Consider the following 19,523-nt stretch of genomic DNA (forward strand, 5'->3'; position numbering starts at 1 on the left):
AATGTGCTTGGAGGGTTGGAAAGATCAGGGGGTAACAAGCAGGTTTCAGTAGATAAGACGCTTCTTACATTGTATTGCCCGGCAGTAACAATCACTCCACTTTGCAACATTTGCTGATTCATTTTAACAGGAAGTTCTGTGTTGAGAGAGATTGCCAGGAAAGCAACAATCAACAGTTTTTCATATGAAATAAAGGCCAATTACTTCTCTGTTCTCACAGAATTTGATAATGAACATTTTCCTGTTTTGTGAACATAATAAATCACAAGTGCTGCGCCGCCTAGGACATACGTCTGTACATTGATGTGAAGAAGAATAGATATTTCTGTGGTCGGTCTCTGTTCACCTGTTTCCGTAAGCTTTTTTTTTTATTTTTCTTGCACATTATAATGGATAACTTAAAAAAAAACAAAAAAAAAATATACATATATCAGGTCAAATAAGTATTGAACACATTAATATTGTTCTAAGGAAATATATTTCTAAAGGTACTATTGAAGTGAAATTCTCACCCACCAGATGTCAACAACAACCCATCCAATCCACACAAGCAAAGAAATCAAACCATAGATGTCCATAAATTAAGTTGTGTAATAATGAGAAATGAACACATGAAAAAGAGGGGGTGCAAAATGCCATGACAGCAGCTGAAATCTATCAGTAATTAGAAAGCAATCCTGTCACTTAATGAAAAATTATATCAACTAATGGCCTATAAAAAGGTGTCTCATTACCAAAGTGCAACACAAAAACCATCTTATGATGGGTAAAACCAATGAGTCGTCTCAAGACCTTTGCAACATTATTGTTGCCAAAATACAGCAGCCATATGTTTTTCTAAGCAGCTGCCTAGCAGTCTGAAAATGGCAGAAGCCTACAAAGCAGAAGAAGGCTATAAGAAGATAGCTGTTTACAAGTTGCCCTTTCCTCAGTTGGAAATATACCGTAATTAAGAAATGGCAGTTAACAGGAACAGTGGAGGTCAAGATAAGGTCTGGAGGTCCAAGCAAACTTTCAGTGAGAGATGCTCATAGGATTGATAAAGTGAAAACTCAGAACCCCCACTTGACTGGAAAAGACCTTCAGAAAGATTTAGCAGACTCTGGAGTTGTAGTACATTGTTTTACTGTTCAGAGACACCTGAACAAATATGGGTTTAATGGAAAAGGCATCAGAAGAAAACCTCCTGCATCCTCACCATAAAATTCAGCATCAGAAGTATGCAAAAGAACATCTAAACAAGCCTGATGAATTTTGGAAACAAGTCCTGTGGACCAATGAGTTTAAAATAGAACTCTTTGGCCACAATGATCAAAGCTATGTGCTGAGAAAAAAAGGCACAGAATTTGAGAAAAAAATTTGGGGTTGTGTTGCAGCCAATGGCATGGTGAACATATCAAGTGTAGAGGGAAGAATGGATTTAATGAAATTTCAACAAATTCTTGATGCAAACCAGGGCCGATTTAAGAGGTGGGTGGCCCGGGGCCCATTTTGGAGGGAGGCCCATTTTTCAAGGTGTTGCAATATGTAATGCAAAAACACAAAATGAAACGAACGCAAGTTGATTTACGCAGAGTAATTCAGGTAAAATCATTCATTTTTTACAATCCAGTCACTTTCCTTGATTTTCGTGTTGCAAAATCACTAATGATGTCACTAAAGTCCAATTCACGCAGGATATCTGACTCGATGCTCATGATAGCCAAATTTACAAGTCGTTCCTGCTTCACGGATGTCCTTAATCGGTTTTCAACTAATTTGAGTTTTGAGAAGGAACGCTCACCACTGCAGTTTGTTACCATCAAAATTAGATATATCCTTAGAGCTATATCAATATTTGGGAAAGTGTCCTGCACACCCTTTTCCATGATAAGACTACTTTCACACTTACGTCTTTTGTTCTCCATCGCAATCCGTTATGGGCAAAAAAACGGATCCTGCAAATGTGCTCGCAGGATGCGTTTTTTGCCCATAGACTTGTATTAGCGAGGGATCGCGACGGATGGGCACACGTCGCATCCGTCGTGCGACGGATCCGTCGTGTTTTGGCGGACTCAACGCACAAAAAAAGTTCAATGTAACTTTTTTTGTGCGACTTGTCCGCCATTTTCGACTGCGCATGCGCCGCCGAAACTCCGCCCCCCTCCTCCCCGCTCATCGCAATGGGCAGCGGATGCGTTGTAAAACTTCATCCGCTGCCCACGTTGTGCTAAATTTAGCACAACGTCCGTCAGTACTTAGGCCCGACGGTTTTCGACGGCCCCGTACCGACGGAAGTGTGAATGTAGCCTTAGCTTGTACATTAAAAGTTCAGTGCTGATATCTTTTGGCTCCTCGTCTGTGAATAAATTGGCAAATGTTACAATTGGCAAATGTTCAGGAACTAGGGCACAAGGAGATGTGGTTCATAAATGGAGAAGGCAACAGATGCCTCTAGTAAAATGTTACCAAGTTTTGGGTGGAATTTATATGTATGATAATAAGTAAGTAAATAGTAATAGCAACACATAAACATAGAAGTAAACACTGGTTTGGTCAAAAAAGCATAAAAGCCATCCTTCTTTGGCAAGGTGTACCCCAATCAGGACAGTCCTATTCTCTATTATTAAAACCTCACCTAGTGTCAGACTATGTCAATGTAGATTGGCAGAACCGATTTGGGTACACCTTAGTGGGATGGCTTTTATGATCAAAAGCAGTGTTTACTAAGTACCCAATGTTATTTTTATGCACTATTACTATTTACTCACTGCAGGTTATATGCTTATTTTGTACTATTTTAGGTTTTGTCTGTTAAACGGCCACAGTGTGAACGTGCTTCTATACATTGCATGTATACCGACGAATGCTCCGGCTCATTTCTATAGTTTTAATGTTTAAATTTTTTAATCGATATACAAATGAAAAACCATTTATGTGAAAGATCTTTTGCTCTTCTATAATGAATGTACCAGGACCTGAACCTGGTAACTTCTGTGCACCAAGCAGGAGCTCTTCCCTGTGAGCTATTCAGCGCTCTGGACACTGCCTTGCTAAATCAGATACCAGTACCTATGTTGTTCCTGAATGGCTCCACCCTGTGTTGTTCCTGATTGGCTTCTTCCTGACCTGGACCTTCTTCCTTGTAAGATTCTTGAGCTTCCAGCCTCTAGTCTAGCTCTATCACCCGCTGCTGCACCATAAGATATTACTTTCTCCTGCGTACCTACCTCTGATTATGCAATCTGCTAATCTTCCAATACTGTACTGCCACTCTTGTGTACAACTGGCTTCCCTACTGTCTACACGATCTGCTAATGCTCCGATATTACACTGCCACTTCTATGTACCGACTTCTGGCTACCCTACTGACTACGTGACCTGCTAATCCTCCAATATCGTACTGCTGTCTCCTGTGTACCGACATCTGGCTTCCTTACTGACTGCACGACCTGCTGATCCACCAATACCATACTGCTGTCTCCTGTATACCAACATCTGGCTTCCCTACTGGTTCTGCGACCTGCTAATTATCCAATACTGTACTGCCGCTCCTGTGTACCGACCTCTGGCTTCCCTACTGACTATGCAACCTGCTAATCCTCCAATGTTGTACTGCGACTCCTGTGTACCGACCTCTGGCTTCCCTACTGACTATGTGACCTGCTAATCCTCCAGTATCGTACTGCCGCTCCTGTGTACTGACCTCTGGCTTCCCTACTGACTATGTGACCTGCTAATCCTCCAATATCGTACTGCCACTCCTGTGTACTGACCTCTGGCTTCCCTACTGACTATGTGACCTGCTAATCCTCCAATATTGTACTGCTACTGCTGTGTACCGACCTCTGGCTCCCATACTGACTACGTGACCTGCTAATCCTCCAGTATCGTACTGCCACACATGTGTACCGACCTCTGGCTTCCCTACTGACTACATGACCTGCTAATCCTCCAATATCGTACTGCCACACATGTGTACCGACCTCTGGCTTCCTTTGACTAGGCTACTAGCCTCTGCTACCCCTAGTGGTTGCAATAACTAAAGACTCCAATCCTGACCGGATTGAAACAAAATGTCCCTTCCAGAAACACATTGGTCATTACTTGCCCAATCAATATAACATGTATGGAAGCTTAGAACAAGTTTAACTGCAAATATCAACTCAAATCTGTATGACTACGATGGCGGAACGATGGTTCGCCCATCAACCTACTTCTTCTAAAGTGCACATTAGATAAGACATCAGCAATGTCGTCTTAAGCTTTAGTCACACTAAACGACTTACCAACGATCACGACCAGCGATACGACCTGGCCGTGATCGTTGGTAAGTCGTTGTGTGGTCGCTGGGGAGCTGTCACACAGACAGCTCTCTCCAGCGACCAACGATCAGGGGAAAGACTTCGGCATCGTTGAAACTGTCTTCAACGATGCCGAAGTCCCCCTGCAGCACCCGGGTAACCAGGGTAAACATCGGGTTACTAAGTGCAGGGCCGCGCTTAGTAACCCGATATTTACCCTGGTTACCATTGTAAAAGTAAAAAAAAAAAAAAACCACTACATACTCACATTCTGATGTCTGTCACGTCCCCTGACTGTGTCAGCGCCGGCAGTAACAGCGTGTGCTCTGCTTTACGGCCGGCGCTGACACAGTCAGTGCAGGGAAGCTCTCGGCAGCAGCGTGTGCATTAGCAGCGCTCCTGCCGAAAGCAGTTTTAACCCTGTGGATGCCGGGGGACGTGACAGACATCAGAATGTATGTACTGTTTTTTTTTAAACTTTTACAATGGTAACCAGGGTATATATCGGGTTACTAAGCGCGGTCCTGCGCTTAGTAACCCGATATTTACCCTGGTTACAAGTGAACACATCGCTGGATCGGCGTCACACACGCCGATCCAGCGATGACAGCGGGTGATCAGCGACCAAAAAATGGTCCTGATCATTCCCCAACGACCAACGATCTCCCAGCAGGAGCCTGATCGTCGGTTGTTGTCACACATAACGAGATCGTTAGCGGGATCGTTGCTACGTCACCAAAAGCGTGACGTTGCAACGATATCGTTAACGATATCGTTATGTGTGACTCACCCTTTAGAGCCAAGGAGTTAGGACAATACAGGTCGTTCCCAGCCGTCTCCTAGTCTTGGATGATTTTGGTTTACCAAGGAATGAGGCTGGTTTTGGGAAGACACGCATGTGATAACAAGTCAATTGGCTGATATCAGTGAACATACCACTGAATATGAGACCAGCATATCACAGGCAAACACATAGAAATAGACTTCATTATAAGACAGAATGCTATCTGGATAAGCAGAGATAAAGAAATAAAAGGAGACTCCATTTCCTGCAGATATACTATTTACCAGCAGTCCTCCTTCTTATATTTACAAAGCTACAGAGCTTTAGGGGTGTTTGTCCGATTCTTGACATTGCATGTAAAGCTGGCCGTACACCAGAGTATGTACATGACCATGTTGGCTATTCCACACAGTTAGGGATTCATATACATTAGATGAAGATCAGCAGGATCGGCCAACCATCTGATGTTGGGTTCTCCTGACTCTCCCATGACAGATGTTGTCCGGGGAGGAAAGAATCGAGAGACTCTAGAATCAAGACTTCTCTTGATTCTAGAGTCTCTCGATTCTTTCCTCCCCGGACAACCTTCGTTCAATCCTTTTGTCTTCAAGGTGGTAAGCAACTGCTAGAGGAGTATGGCACCAGCTTTCTCCACTCACCCCATAGAAAATGCATGAAAGTTCAGCGGAGCCCTGAGATCATGTGTATGGGGGAGTGAGGAGAGATGATGTCTGGGGAAACGTGTCTGTCCAGCTTTACTTTACTGACCACGGTCCTGATTTAGATCATATCAAGCAATGGCAGATATCTGTGAAAGATTCAATATGCCATATTTTTTTGTGGCTTTCCGGTGCAGATCTTGGCACATGTGCACCATATGTACTGGTAGAATAGACAATAGAGTAATCTACTAAGGCTACGTTCACATTAGCGTTGCGCGCCGCTGCGTCGGCGACGCAACGCACGACGCACGCAAAAACGCGTGCAAACGCACGCAAAAACGCTGCGTTTTGCGACGCGTGCGTCGTTTTTTGACGAAAATCGGACGCAAGAAAAATGCAACTTGTTGCATTTTCTTGCGTCCGACGCTAGCGTCAAAAACGACGCACATGTCGGAAAACGCAACGCGAAAAACGCATGCGTCCCCCATGTTAAACATAGGGGCGCATGACGCGTGCGTCGCCGCTGCGTTTCCCGACACTGCGTCGGGAAACGCTAATGTGAACGTAGCCTAACAGCTTTCTGTTGGCTTGTTGGAGCAAAACCATCTTGAGGAGACAACTACAGTGATTTCTACTGTCTACTTGATTGCATATAACGAAATATCACCACTTTCCATGAAAATAATAAAGATGGATGAAGAGAAGCTGGCACTCCGCTCAACAACGTGCTAGAAAAAAGTTCTGTGACGAGAACCTAACTCTTTTACTATGTGAGCCAAACTTCACTGCTTCTCTTAAGACCCCCATACACATTAGATTAATGTTGGATGAACTTTCAGATATCGGTGGGTTCGGCCAACAGTCTAAGTTGCATGGGGGCTTCTCGAAACTTGTGCAACACCCAAGGTAACCGGTTGTTGCAGTGATGTTGCCTTCCTTTCGCGGAGGGCAATGTCATGCTTGGAGGCAATGGGAATTTCCTTCACCAGGTAAGGCACCCACAAACAACACATTCTGAATCCAGGCAACGAGGGGGAGCTCAGGACCCGGATTCAGGGGAGCTTCCACTCAAATATGGATATATGTCCTGGTCTGGAGGAGGAGTTAGCCAGTCTCGGAGAGACAGTGGACAGAGACAGTTAGTTTCCAGGAGGGAGAGATAGAGGAAGGACGTCTGGAACAGACAGAGAGGCCTAGCAGCCATGTGGGAGCTGCAGCCTCTGGGAAGAGAGATAACCTGAAGGGTTGTATGTGGTGGAGCTACAGAGGAAAGGAGCACAGGAGTGGAAAAAGGGCTCAGAGGGGAACTGTGAACAGGTCACCCTCAGAGCCAAAGCGCAGCAACCGGGCACCGGGAACCCGAGGCATTAGTGGGACTCTAAGACAATTAGCAGAACCGGAGGGCTAAGATCTTTATGTGACTGGCCCATACCACATGTGCAGCAGCACCTGAACAGCCCGGGGCATGATAGAGTCCCTGTAAAATGGCTCAAGCTGCCCGTCATGCAGGTAATTGTCCCAGGACAGGAGAGAGAGGATTCCTTGCCAGCAAGCTACAAGCAGCAGGGACTTCGCCATCTTAGCGCAAGTAGGAAAGGCTCACGGACCTCAACTGTAAAAGGGATCCTCTATTGCCTCCAAGCCGGCCGGACCACATCACCACCTGTACCTGGTACTATGGACTGAGATGCACTACTACCATCAGTAAACCAAGTCAAGACTTTACAACTTATGTCCTCCACTTATTCGTCGGCATACAACATCCTTGACACTCACTTTGGGAGCCCTGGGGACCCCGCTTCACCTGTGGGAAGCGTCACCATCCAGCCACCATACATCCCCCCAGAGGACCCCTTTAAGCGGCGTCGGTCCCTACTGACCGAGAACCACAGGTAACATAACATAGTAACATAGTAACATAGTTAGTACGGCCGAAAAAAGACATATGTCCATCCAGTTCAGCCTATATTCCATCATAATAAATACCCAGATCTACGTCCTTCTACAGAACCTAATAATTGTATGATACAATATTGTTCTGCTCCAGGAAGACATCCAGGCCTCTCTTGAACCCCTCGACTGAGTTCGCCATCACCACCTCCTCAGGCAAGCAATTCCAGATTCTCACTGCCCTAACAGTAAAGAATCCTCTTCTATGTTGGTGGAAAAACCTTCTCTCCTCCAGACGCAAAGAATGCCCCCTTGTGCCCGTCACCTTCCTTGGTATAAACAGATCCTCAGCGAGATATTTGTATTGTCCCCTTATATACTTATACATGGTTATTAGATCGCCCCTCAGTCGTCTTTTTTCTAGACTAAATAATCCTAATTTCGCTAATCTATCTGGGTATTGTAGTTCTCCCATCCCCTTTATTAATTTTGTTGCCCTCCTTTGTACTCTCTCTAGTTCCATTATATCCTTCCTGAGCACCGGTGCCCAAAACTGGACACAGTACTCCATGTGCGGTCTAACTAGGGATTTGTACAGAGGCAGTATAATGCTCTCATCATGTGTATCCAGACCTCTTTTAATGCACCCCATGATCCTGTTTGCCTTGGCAGCTGCTGCCTGGCACTGGCTGCTCCAGGTAAGTTTATCATTAACTAGGATCCCCAAGTCCTTCTCCCTGTCAGATTTACCCAGTGGTTTCCTGTTCAGGTGGCATCACGAACAATAGACTTTATTTACAATACCCCATTAAAAGACCTTTCCCCTTCAATTTGGCTCCCAGGACCACGGACCCGGTCGCAGCCACCATGACATCCTCTTTAATAGCGACCGAACCTGGTGCCGAGCACCCCGCTGCCCTGGTAGGGCACTCCACTTGCCCAAGAGGTGATATCGGGGGAGAGAAGGATTTGGCATGTACTGTATGATTTGAGACTGGCAATCCTTTTGCTCTTGGAGCGATAAGCCCCCTCACAAGAGGAGTCTCATGGAGAACATAGAAGCGCTTTGCAGAGCGAGCACCCCTGTGTATGAGTCAGATGAGACAGCTGCTGGCCAAACGATTGGCTGTCATTCTTCTGACAGCTATCTATTGGGTATAGGACCCTATATACATTCCAAATATTTTTGGTTTCTATGTGCCATATATTTATGATTAGGGGCCAAGGGCTTATAGGCTTCACTGCAAAATCTATAACAGGGCATAGACACCTGGCACCCCTAAGGCATCAGGACCCGGATGCGACTGCGATGTCTGAATCACCCATGTTGGTGATGACGATTTTATGCATAAAGGAATAATGAGTATCATAAAATATTGCCTGAAAGTGCTATGATTCGTGTTTTGTTATTATTTGTTTCCACTTCATGCACTTGCATTATGAAGCAATGGACAGGATGTGTGCCCATGTATGTGATATTTGACATTAAGTCATATGACTGCAGCTGGTTATCTAAGGATTTCATATGCAGGCTGATAAACTCTGTATGGTGCAACCAAAGAGGCAGATCCTAAATTGAGCTTAATCTAGAAGGCACCTTCTGCAAAAAGAAATAATTAGCATTTAGAGAATATTATTATTATTATTATTATTATTATTATTGTTATTACTATTATTATATTTTTATTTTATTATACTATTTTTTGTATTATTTGTGAATTATATTATTCATTAATATCTAGTAATAATATTTATGAATTCATAATACGCATTATATTTCGCATAATAAAAAATATATCTAAAATCTAAAATATATAAATATAATAATTCAATTATTATTATTATTATTATTATTATTATTATTATTATGTTAGTAAATGTCATTGAACATGACAGTGCAGACTAGAAGATATACATAGAAATCCTCAAATTTCATCCTAGCATTTACCATATTGAAAATCAATCTACTACAGCAAAATCTCTATGAAAGGCTTATCCACTACTTGGGCAACCTCTCTCAATTAGCATATTTGCCCGCAGTAAAGTAATAAGGCCGCGTTCACACGTTCAGTATTTGGTCAGTATTTTACAAAACCAGGAGTGGGTGATAAATACAGAAGTGGTGCATATGTTTCTATTATACTTTTCCTCTGATTGTTCCTCTCCTGGTTTTGGCTTGAAAATACCGATGTATGAATGTGATCTAACACTTATACTCATCTCCAGTGCAGGCGCCATTCCAGCAGTGTCGGCACTGCCTCTCTAAGGGATTGCGTGACGTTGTTATGTCATCCAATCCCTATGGTCAATCAGTTTCCGCTTTACTCTCCTTCAGGCAAGTCATCCAGAGGTAGGGGAGATGCATCTCTGTCACTTTCACCGGACGCATGTGATAAATAAGGCGGGGAGAGTAAAGTCCACCATAAATGGCCACAGGGATCGCATGACCTAACAACGTCACACAATCCCTGGGAGAGGCAGTGCGTGCACCGCTGGAATGGCTCCAGCACTGGAGGTGAGCGTAACTGTTATTATATTATTAGCTGGGAAACATAGGGATTGAAAAGGAGTTGTCCTTGTCGTGGACAACCCTTTTAAAGAGATTGTTCAGATAAAATAATTCTGACCAATCTCTTTCAATTAGTAAACTATACAAGTTAAGGTGCCGTCACACTTAGCGACGCTGCAGCGATACCGACAACGATTCGGATCGCTGCAGCGTCGCTGTTTGGTCGCTGGAGAGCTGTCACACAGACCGCTCTCCAGCGACCAACGATGCCGGTAACCAGGGTAAACATCGGGTAACTAAGCGCAGGGCAGCGCTTAGTAACCCGATGTTTACCCTGGTTACCATCCTAAAAGTAAAAAAAACAAACAGTACATACTTACCTACCGCTGTCTGTCCCCAGCGCTGTGCTCTGCACTCCTCCTGTACTGGCTGTGAGCACAGCGGCCGGAAAGCAGAGCGGTGACGTCACCGCTCTGCTTTCCGGCTGACCGACGCTGACAGCCAGTACAGGAGGAGTGCAGAGCACAGCGCCGGGGACAGACAGCGGTAGGTAAGTATGTACTGTTTGTTTTTTTTACTTTTAGGATGGTAACCAGGGTAAACATCGGGTTACTAAGCGCGGCCCTGCGCTTAGTTACCCGATGTTTACCCTGGTTACCAGTGAAGACATCGCTGAATCGGTGTCACACACGCCGATTCAGCGATGTCTGCGGGGAGATCCAGCGACGAAATAAAGTTCTGGACTTTCTTCCCCGACCAGCGACAGCACAGCAGGGGCCTGATCGCTGCTGCCTGTCACACTGGACGATATCGCTAGCGAGGACGCTGCAACGTCACGGATCGCTAGCGATATCGTCTAGTGTGACGGTACCTTTACTCTCATACTGATCCTGGTCCAGGAGTACAGTTAACGTTGGTGATGGCACATGACTGGAGCTATGTGTGAAGGGGGACTGGCGGACTGCTTATTTGAGTAGCTAAGCCAGCCCCCTTTCTAGGTATACACAATGGCTGTTAAATAGAAGGGGTGTGGCTTAGCTACTCAAGTGAGCAGTTATCCACCTCTTTCCAAGCATAGTAGTGGTCATGTCACAACATAGGAAATGTCGGGAAGAAACAGAAGAGTGTGTGGTCACATGATTCATATCAGACTGAGGGAGACGACCATGTACAGTGCTCCGCTATCTCTGTTAGCCCCAAAGTCTTTGAATACTGAAAGCATGGTGTATGTTTGACTCCTGCTAAATTCAAACATGAAAATGATTGGTTGGAATGTAGTGGATAAGACGAATGTATCCTATCCTGTCAGTAGGTAATATTTTTTTAATCAGGGAAAACACATTCAAATGATAATATTTAATTGCCTGAAGACACCACTAGAGGGAGCTAATTAGCTTAGTGCAAGCTGCTATGTATTGAACGCAGTATGCAGTTGGCTCCTAAGCTCCCTCTAGTGGTGACTGCAGGTGCTAGAATGTTTAAAAGAGTTTTCCAGGCTGGACAGAAAAGTTTGCAGTCACTGTATGTGACTGTAGACTACCAAACTCTAGCAGTGTGCAATGTGCAACTGTCAGGATTCCCCGTATTCCCATCTTGAGCAGGCGGTGGTGTGACTACATATATATGATTTGCTAACTTGTGGTCCATGATTAGAGTCTCATCTGCTTCTTTCAATATTCTATTGAGAAAACCTGATGACAATCTACTCGGTATGTGACTGCAAGTATGCAAATTGCATGCTCACGGTCACATGACCTTCCATTTGCTCTGGAGAATAATGGAGAATCCTGACAGTGTGAGCATTGCGCACTGTTACCATTCAGCAATCTACAGTTAGAGTGACTTTTAATACTTTTCTGCTCTATTCATAAACCCCCTTTAATTGAGTTGTTTCCTGATACAGTTTGTTAGAACACAGCAAACTGTGCCTTGCTCATTGTCCCCGGGTCCACGGCTGTGTCAGTAATTGGCCTCAGTGCCCAAAGTCATGTTGACAGAGTTGCAGCCAATCAGCTATCTCATCTACTCGGACAGAGCCCCTAAGCTCACTGATTGGCTGCTATGCTGTTGTTGTGACGTCAGTGCTGCAGCCAGTAACTGACACCAGGAGCCATGGACCTGGGGTCGGTGAGTAAGGGACCAATATTTTTTTTTTTGCTTACTACATCTGGGACCAGGATTTTCTGGAAGGGAACATCTCCTTTATATTTTAACAATTAAGAAATAAACCAGGAAGGAATCTGAAATTGACAAGTATGCGGATTGCTGCTGTGGCTCTCTTTTCTGTATGGTCCTTGCAGGCACTTTTACGGGTGCCGCATGCACAGATAATGGTGCGCTGATCCACTCCCTGACACGTGGTCCGCTGCTCCACTTGGGAGTAATAGAGAGGTATGTAACGAGCGCTACCTTTATGGATGTGTGGCTCGTACTGATAGATTTTAGGCATTTCCTCCTTTTCATTTTCCAAGTGAGAAAGATTAAGGAAAATGAACAATTCTGCTTGAGAGTGATCGCAGCGCGACCAGGGTTCAGCAGTTCACCTGTATGTTTCCTTTTTTGAAGAATACATTTTTAACTTCTTTGTTATTCAGGAAGTAATCAGGATGTAACTATGGAAATATATGAATGCAACGGAAATGTAACAAGCGGGATAATCCAGCCAGAAAACTCAGCTGCATTCATTTTTATTTTATACAATAACAACATCCTAAATTAATCAGGAAAAAATATAATACGGGAAGGCGCTGTCATTACGTAAGCGATTCAAGGTAAAGAAAAAAAACAGATCTGTTTCATTGTCCGCATTCTCATAACGCTGCCCCCCCCTGACATCATGTTCAGAGCTGCTGAAATAAATCGCCTTCTTACAATATCAAACCAAGATTCCTCCTTCTTTTCATTTCTCTGCCAAGACCACTAAAGATGTTGTTTCTTGGACAATTTCTTTTTATTGGAAGAGTCCTAAAAATAAGATTTCAGGGTGATCCGCTGAAATTTGAAAGCAAATGTATTATTTAGTTTTTCCAGAGGACATGGAGTATTACACAGTACATAGTAAAGACAATAGGATGTCCATTTAAAGGGAATCCGTCAGCAGGTTTTAGCTATGTATTCCGAGAGCAGAACGATGTAGTGTCAGAGACCCCGATTCCAGCGATGTGTCACTTACTTGGCTGCTCGGTGTAGTTTTGACAGAATCCCTGTTTTGTCTGATGTAAATGTAGCAGAGCTATGACTTCTGGGCTTCTGTATAACCCCGTGGTGAGGGGAGGGGTTCCATCGAGTACCTGGTCTGCCAGGCACATGAGATCTAGTCAGGCATTGATAATCTCCTGATGATAAAACACTGGTTGCATTGAAACTACAGCACACAGCCTAGTAAGTGACACATCTCAGGAATTAGGCTTACTTGCCCCATAGTATGCTGCTCTTGGATTAAATAAAAAAACTTGCTGACAGATTCCTTTTTAAAAAAAAAAAAAGAAAAAAAAATTCTATCTCCTTATAAAATGAGTATCCCCCAAAAAAGTAAAAAATTCACTGAATACAAGAAAATTATAAAAATGAAGCAAAGAAAAACAAAAGAAAATAGAGGATGATTTTCTAGTATACAAAATATTAGTAGAAAAAAAGGAACGCAAGAAATCCAGAAATAAGAAGCACATCAATAAATATAAGAGGATAAATGATTGCATAAAAAATCCCCTCGACGCAACATTTTTTATTATATCATTAAATGTATACTAATTAATTAATCAATCATGTATCCTCTTGTATTTATTGGATTGTTTGTTTTAATGTATTAAAAAAATTGGGTAGCTAGCATTAAATAAATTGTTGAAAAAATACAAAAAAAACAAAACAATTTCTATTTCTCTCTCCAGCTCAATTGATTAATTGAACTACAGAGAGAGAAATAATTAAAACAGATAAATAAAAAAGCTAAGATTTACCCCTCGTCTAGTATACGGTGATTTTATAATGTGGACATTTAGGATTGAAAGACTTTTATCATTAAGGGGTTCAGGTAAATCATAAATTACTGTTCTATTCAATGTAACATAGTAGAATTATAAGGTACTAGATGGTGGCCCGATTCTAACGCATCGGGTATTCTAGAATATGCATGTCTACGTAGTATATAGCACAGCCACGTAGTATATTGCCCAGCCATGTAGTATATTGCCCAGCCACGTAGTATATTGCCCAGCCACGTAGTATATTGCCCAGCCACGTAGTATATTGCCCAGCCACGTAGTATATTGCCCAGCCACATAGTATATTGCCCAGCCACGTAGTATATTGCCCACCCACGTAGTATATTGCCCAGCCACGTAGTATATTGCCCAGCCACGTAGTATATTGCCCAGCCACGTAGTATATTGCCCAGCCACGTAGTATAGTGCCCAGCCACGTAGTATATTGCCCACCCACGTAGTATATTGCCCAGCCACGTAGTATATTGCCCAGCCACATAGTATATTGCCCAGCCACGTAGTATATTGCCCAGCCACGTAGTATATTGCCCAGCCACGTAGTATATTGCCCAGCCACATAGTATATTGCCCAGCCACGTAGTATATTGCCCAGCCACGTAGTATAGTGCCCAGCCACGTAGTATATTGCCCAGCCACGTAGTATATTGCCCAGCCACGTAGTATATTGCCCAGCCACATAGTATATTGCCCAGCCACGTAGTATATTGCTCAGCCACGTAGTATATTGCCCAGACACATAGTATAGTGCCCAGCCACGTAGTATATTGCCCAGCCACGTAGTATAGTGCCCAGCCACGTAGTATATTGCTCAGCCACGTAGTATATTGCCCAGCCACGTAGTATATTGCCCAGCCACATAGTATATTGCCCAGCCACGTAGTATATTGCTCAGCCACGTAGTATATTGCTCAGCCACGTAGTATATTGCCCAGCCACGTAGTATATTGCCCAGCAACGTACTTTACATTCTGATAATTGGTAGAACAATGTTCGTTCCTTCCATCTATTACACATTCACTATGTCAGTCACAGTCTATGAACACTTTATTCTTCTCTCTTGATAATAATCAGAATGCGGAAACTTCAATTAGCAGGATAAGATTATGCGAGTAGTAGTTACGCTATCATAGTAGTTACGTTATCATCCCCATCATCCGACCCATTGACGTAACACAAGACTCGTTTTTTCTTAAGCTAACGAATATCATTACAATCTTTGACCTATAAATGTCTGACGAGTGGTTAGAGTAAAAGACGCCATTACTTCTATGTCTTAAAATAATCGGTTCTTTCAAGAAATAAACTTGGTACACTATGTAACAGTACAAGTGACCATCTTCCTAATCTACACCATGACGCCCTGGGCTGTTACAGGACAGATAGGAGGTCTACAACGTGTGTCTTCCCATTTGATAATTTTGTCATCGCGGTGACAATTGAATCTTTAGATATTTATAAATGTTATTATTCAAGCAAAATGAATGGTTTATTAGCAAAATAAAAGAATCTACGCTGGCGACTTATCATCATCATTCTCAGGTGTCCACTTGACCACAAAGATTATGGACCAGGAGAAGGTCAATGATAAAACTTATTGTAAAATTAATTTTTATTGGTGGCATGATTGGTAAATGTCACAAGTAGCCCAAATAAGTAAGGAATCAATGTCTATAAAATGAATACCTAATGCGATTCTCTGGAAAAAAAACTGGAAATACCTGAGAGAAGGCACCTTATCCAACACCGAAAGTTATACCACTCTGTTACGAGCGATGGTGTCTCCGTCGCTGGTGGAGTTAGCCTTTCTTCTGTTTTTCACTTCTTTTTTTTTTTTTAAAGAGGATCACTTTGAAAAAAGCCAAGCAGGGATTTCTTGACCAACTACAGAAGTGGTGCAGCAGCAACAGAACAATGTTATAGGGTTAAAAGATCCATGATCCATAGTCCTCCAGAAGTCTGGGCAGCATGGAGAATTTTTGGAAATCTTGGAATAATCACAAAAGACTTTTATAGTCAGTAGACATGAGTAGCTATCCAGATCAATGAATCAAGAGGAGTTAAGGTAACGTTCACATTTGCGTTGTTGGGCGCAGCATCGGCGACGCAACTAACAACGCATGTACACAACGCAGCTTTTTGCGACGCATGCGTTGTCATAAGATCGTACAGAGCAGGAATTTCTGCGCAGGAAAAACGCTACAAGTAGCGTCCTCTGCGCCCTGTCTGTGCGTCAATATGACGCATGTGTCGTAAAACGCAATACAACGCATTGCCCCCCATGTTAAAGATAGGGGCGCATGACGCATGTGTCAGTATGCGTCGACGACGCTGCGCCCAACACCGTAAATGTGAACCTAGCCTAAGATGCCTATACAACTTCAATGACTGTCGATCGCCCCATATGGATACAATACACACATAGGTCAGCATGTACTTCTCAATATGGAGAAGGAAGAAGCTGACAGATACTTCTAGCAGTGGTTTATCTGCCATAAAAACAATGTATCTGCATGGAGATCGAATTCAAACAGAAGCAGAAGGGTCTCATTGATTATTGTGCTGCATGCAGAACTTTTTGTTCTTTTCTAAAAAAGTAATAATACAGACAAACCCAATAATAATCAATGCAGTCCCTCTCCTTACAATTGCATCAATTAGCAAATGGCAAATCGATCCATTTTGGGCATGAATTCTGTTTGTGTGTTCCTAAAACTGAACAGATGAACAGAACCCTCAATTGGATGATTGAACAGGTCCAGTCATGCTGAAACTTTTACATGAGCAGAACTGAGCATGCTGGACTGTCAGACAAGAACAGAGTTAAATTTGTTTCCCAGTGGCCGGTAGTGAGGGGGTCCGTCAGTGAATTTCCCTCTCCCGTTGAAAAGCTCGAATAATCCAGGTGGGTGTCCATTATCCAGTCTTCAAAAAATTCCATGTGCAGTCAGTATTAAAAATCCTGCCATCATAGAGATTACATGATCATTACATACAGTTAAAACTTGGTTACCACAGGGTCAGTATTGGGCCCTCTTCTTTTTAACATATTTATTAATGACAGAGTAGAATTTCAATATTTGCAGATGATACTAAACTCTGCAAGGCAATAAACACAGAAAAAGTTAATTTAATGTTACAGAAGGATTTTGTAAGCTGGAGGCTTGTGCTGAGAAATGGCAATTGAAGTATAATGTACATAAATGTAAGGTCATGCACTGGGGCAGAGGAAATTAAAGGTACAGTGGGGAAAATATGTATTTGATACACTGCCGATTTTGCAAGCTTTCCCACCCACAAAGAATGGAGAGATCTGTAATTTTTATCGTAGGTACACTTCAACTGTGAGAGACAGAATTTAAAGGGAACCTGTCACCTGAATTTGGCGGGACTGGTTTTGGGTCATATGGGCGGAGTTTTTGGGTGTTTGATTCACCCTTTCCTTACCCGCTGGCTGCATGCTGGCTGCAATATTGGATTGAAGTTCATTCTCTGTCCTCCATAGTACACGCCTGCACAAGGCAAGATTGCTTTGCACAGGCGTGTACTATGGAGGACAGAGAATGAACTTCAATCCAATATTGCAGCCAGCATGCAGCCAGCGGGTAAGGAAAGGGTGAATCAAACACCCGAAAACTCCGCCCATATGACCCAAAACCAGTCCCGCCAAATTCAGGTGACAGAGTCCCTTTAAAAATAAAAGCACATTTTATGATTTTTAAATAATTAAATTGCATTTTAGTGCATGAAATAAGTATTTGATCACCTACCAACAAGCAAGAATTCTGGTTCTCACAGACCATAAGAAGCTTTCCTACTCTGCACTCATTACCTGTATTAATTGCACCCGTTTGCATGTGTTACCTGTATAAAAGACACCTGTCCACACACTCAATCATTCACACTCCAACCTCTCCAAGCAGCTTGGTGAGAAGGCAACAACTGTTGGCACAATTATTAGAAAATTGAAGAAACACAAGATGATTGTCAATCTTCCTCGGTCTGGGGCTCCATGCATGATCTCGCCTCGTGGGGTAAGGATGATTCTGAGAAAAGTCAGGAATCGGCCCATAACTACATGGGAGGACCTGGTCAATTACCTGAAGAGAGCTGGGACCACAGTCTCAAACATTACCATTAGTAACACACTACGCCGTCATGGATTAAAATTTTGCAGGACATGCAATGTTACCCTGCTCACGCCAGAACATATGTAGGCCCATTTGAAGTTTGTTAATGACCATCTGCATGACCAGAGGAGGCATGGGAGAAGGTGATATGGTCAGATAAGACCAAAATAGAATTTTTTGGTATCAACTTCATTCGCCATGTTTGGAGGAAGAAAAGGGTTGAGTACAACCCCCAAAACACCTTCCCAACCATGAAGCATGGTGGGGGAAACATATTTTGTGGGTGCTTTTCAACAAAAAGGACAGGACATCTGAACCGTATTGAATGGAGGATGGATGGGGTCATGTATCGTGAGATTTTGGCCAAAAACCTCTTTCCCTCAGTAAGGGCATTGAAGATGGGTCATAGCTGGGTCTTCCAGCATGACAATGACCCAAAACACACAGCCAGGGCAGCTAAGGAGTGGCTCCGCAAGAAGTATCTCAAGGTCCTATAGTGGTTTTAGTAAGTCTTCAGTCCGGAACCCAATAGAAAATATTTGGAGAGAGCTGAAACTCAAAAATGCTCAGCAACAGCCCCGAAACCTGAAAGATCTGGAGAAGATCTGTATGGAGGAGTGGGCCAAAATCCCTGCTGCAGTGTGTACAAACTTGGTCAAGAACTACAGGAAATGTCTTACCTATGTAATTCCAAACCAAGGTTTCTGTACCAAATATTAAGAACTGTTTTCCTATTGTATCAAATACTTATTTCATGCAATACAATGCAATTTCTACTATGTGATGTTCTGTATTTTTTAAGATTCTGTCTCTCACAGTTGAAGTGTACCTATGATAAAAATTACAGACCTCTCCATTCTTTGTAGGTGGGAAAACTTGCAAAATTGGCAGTGTATCAAATACTTATTTTCACCACTATACAATTAAGCACTAAATTGAAAAAACTGGGTAAAACTGTTGCTGAAAAAGACTTTAGTGACCAGAGTCAGGCAGCTTCTGCCTGGGAAAATAAAATCATGGAATGCATTATCAGAGGCATAGATGCTCATGCAAGAACATAGTTTTGCCTCTATACAAGTCTCTAGTGCAGCCACAATTAGAAGACTGTGTACAATTTTGGTCTCCGGCAGGGCCGGACTGGCCATTTGGCAATTCTGGCAAATGCCAGAAGGGCCTTTGTGGTCATGGGCTGCCTTGTCTGCTACATTGTTAACAGAATAGTTGTTCTCAAGACACCCATACTGTATGCTGTTGTGATGGAGCACAA

The sequence above is a fragment of the Ranitomeya imitator genome, chromosome 2, assembly GCF_032444005.1.
Source record: "Ranitomeya imitator isolate aRanImi1 chromosome 2, aRanImi1.pri, whole genome shotgun sequence".
Lineage (NCBI taxonomy): Eukaryota > Metazoa > Chordata > Amphibia > Anura > Dendrobatidae > Ranitomeya > Ranitomeya imitator.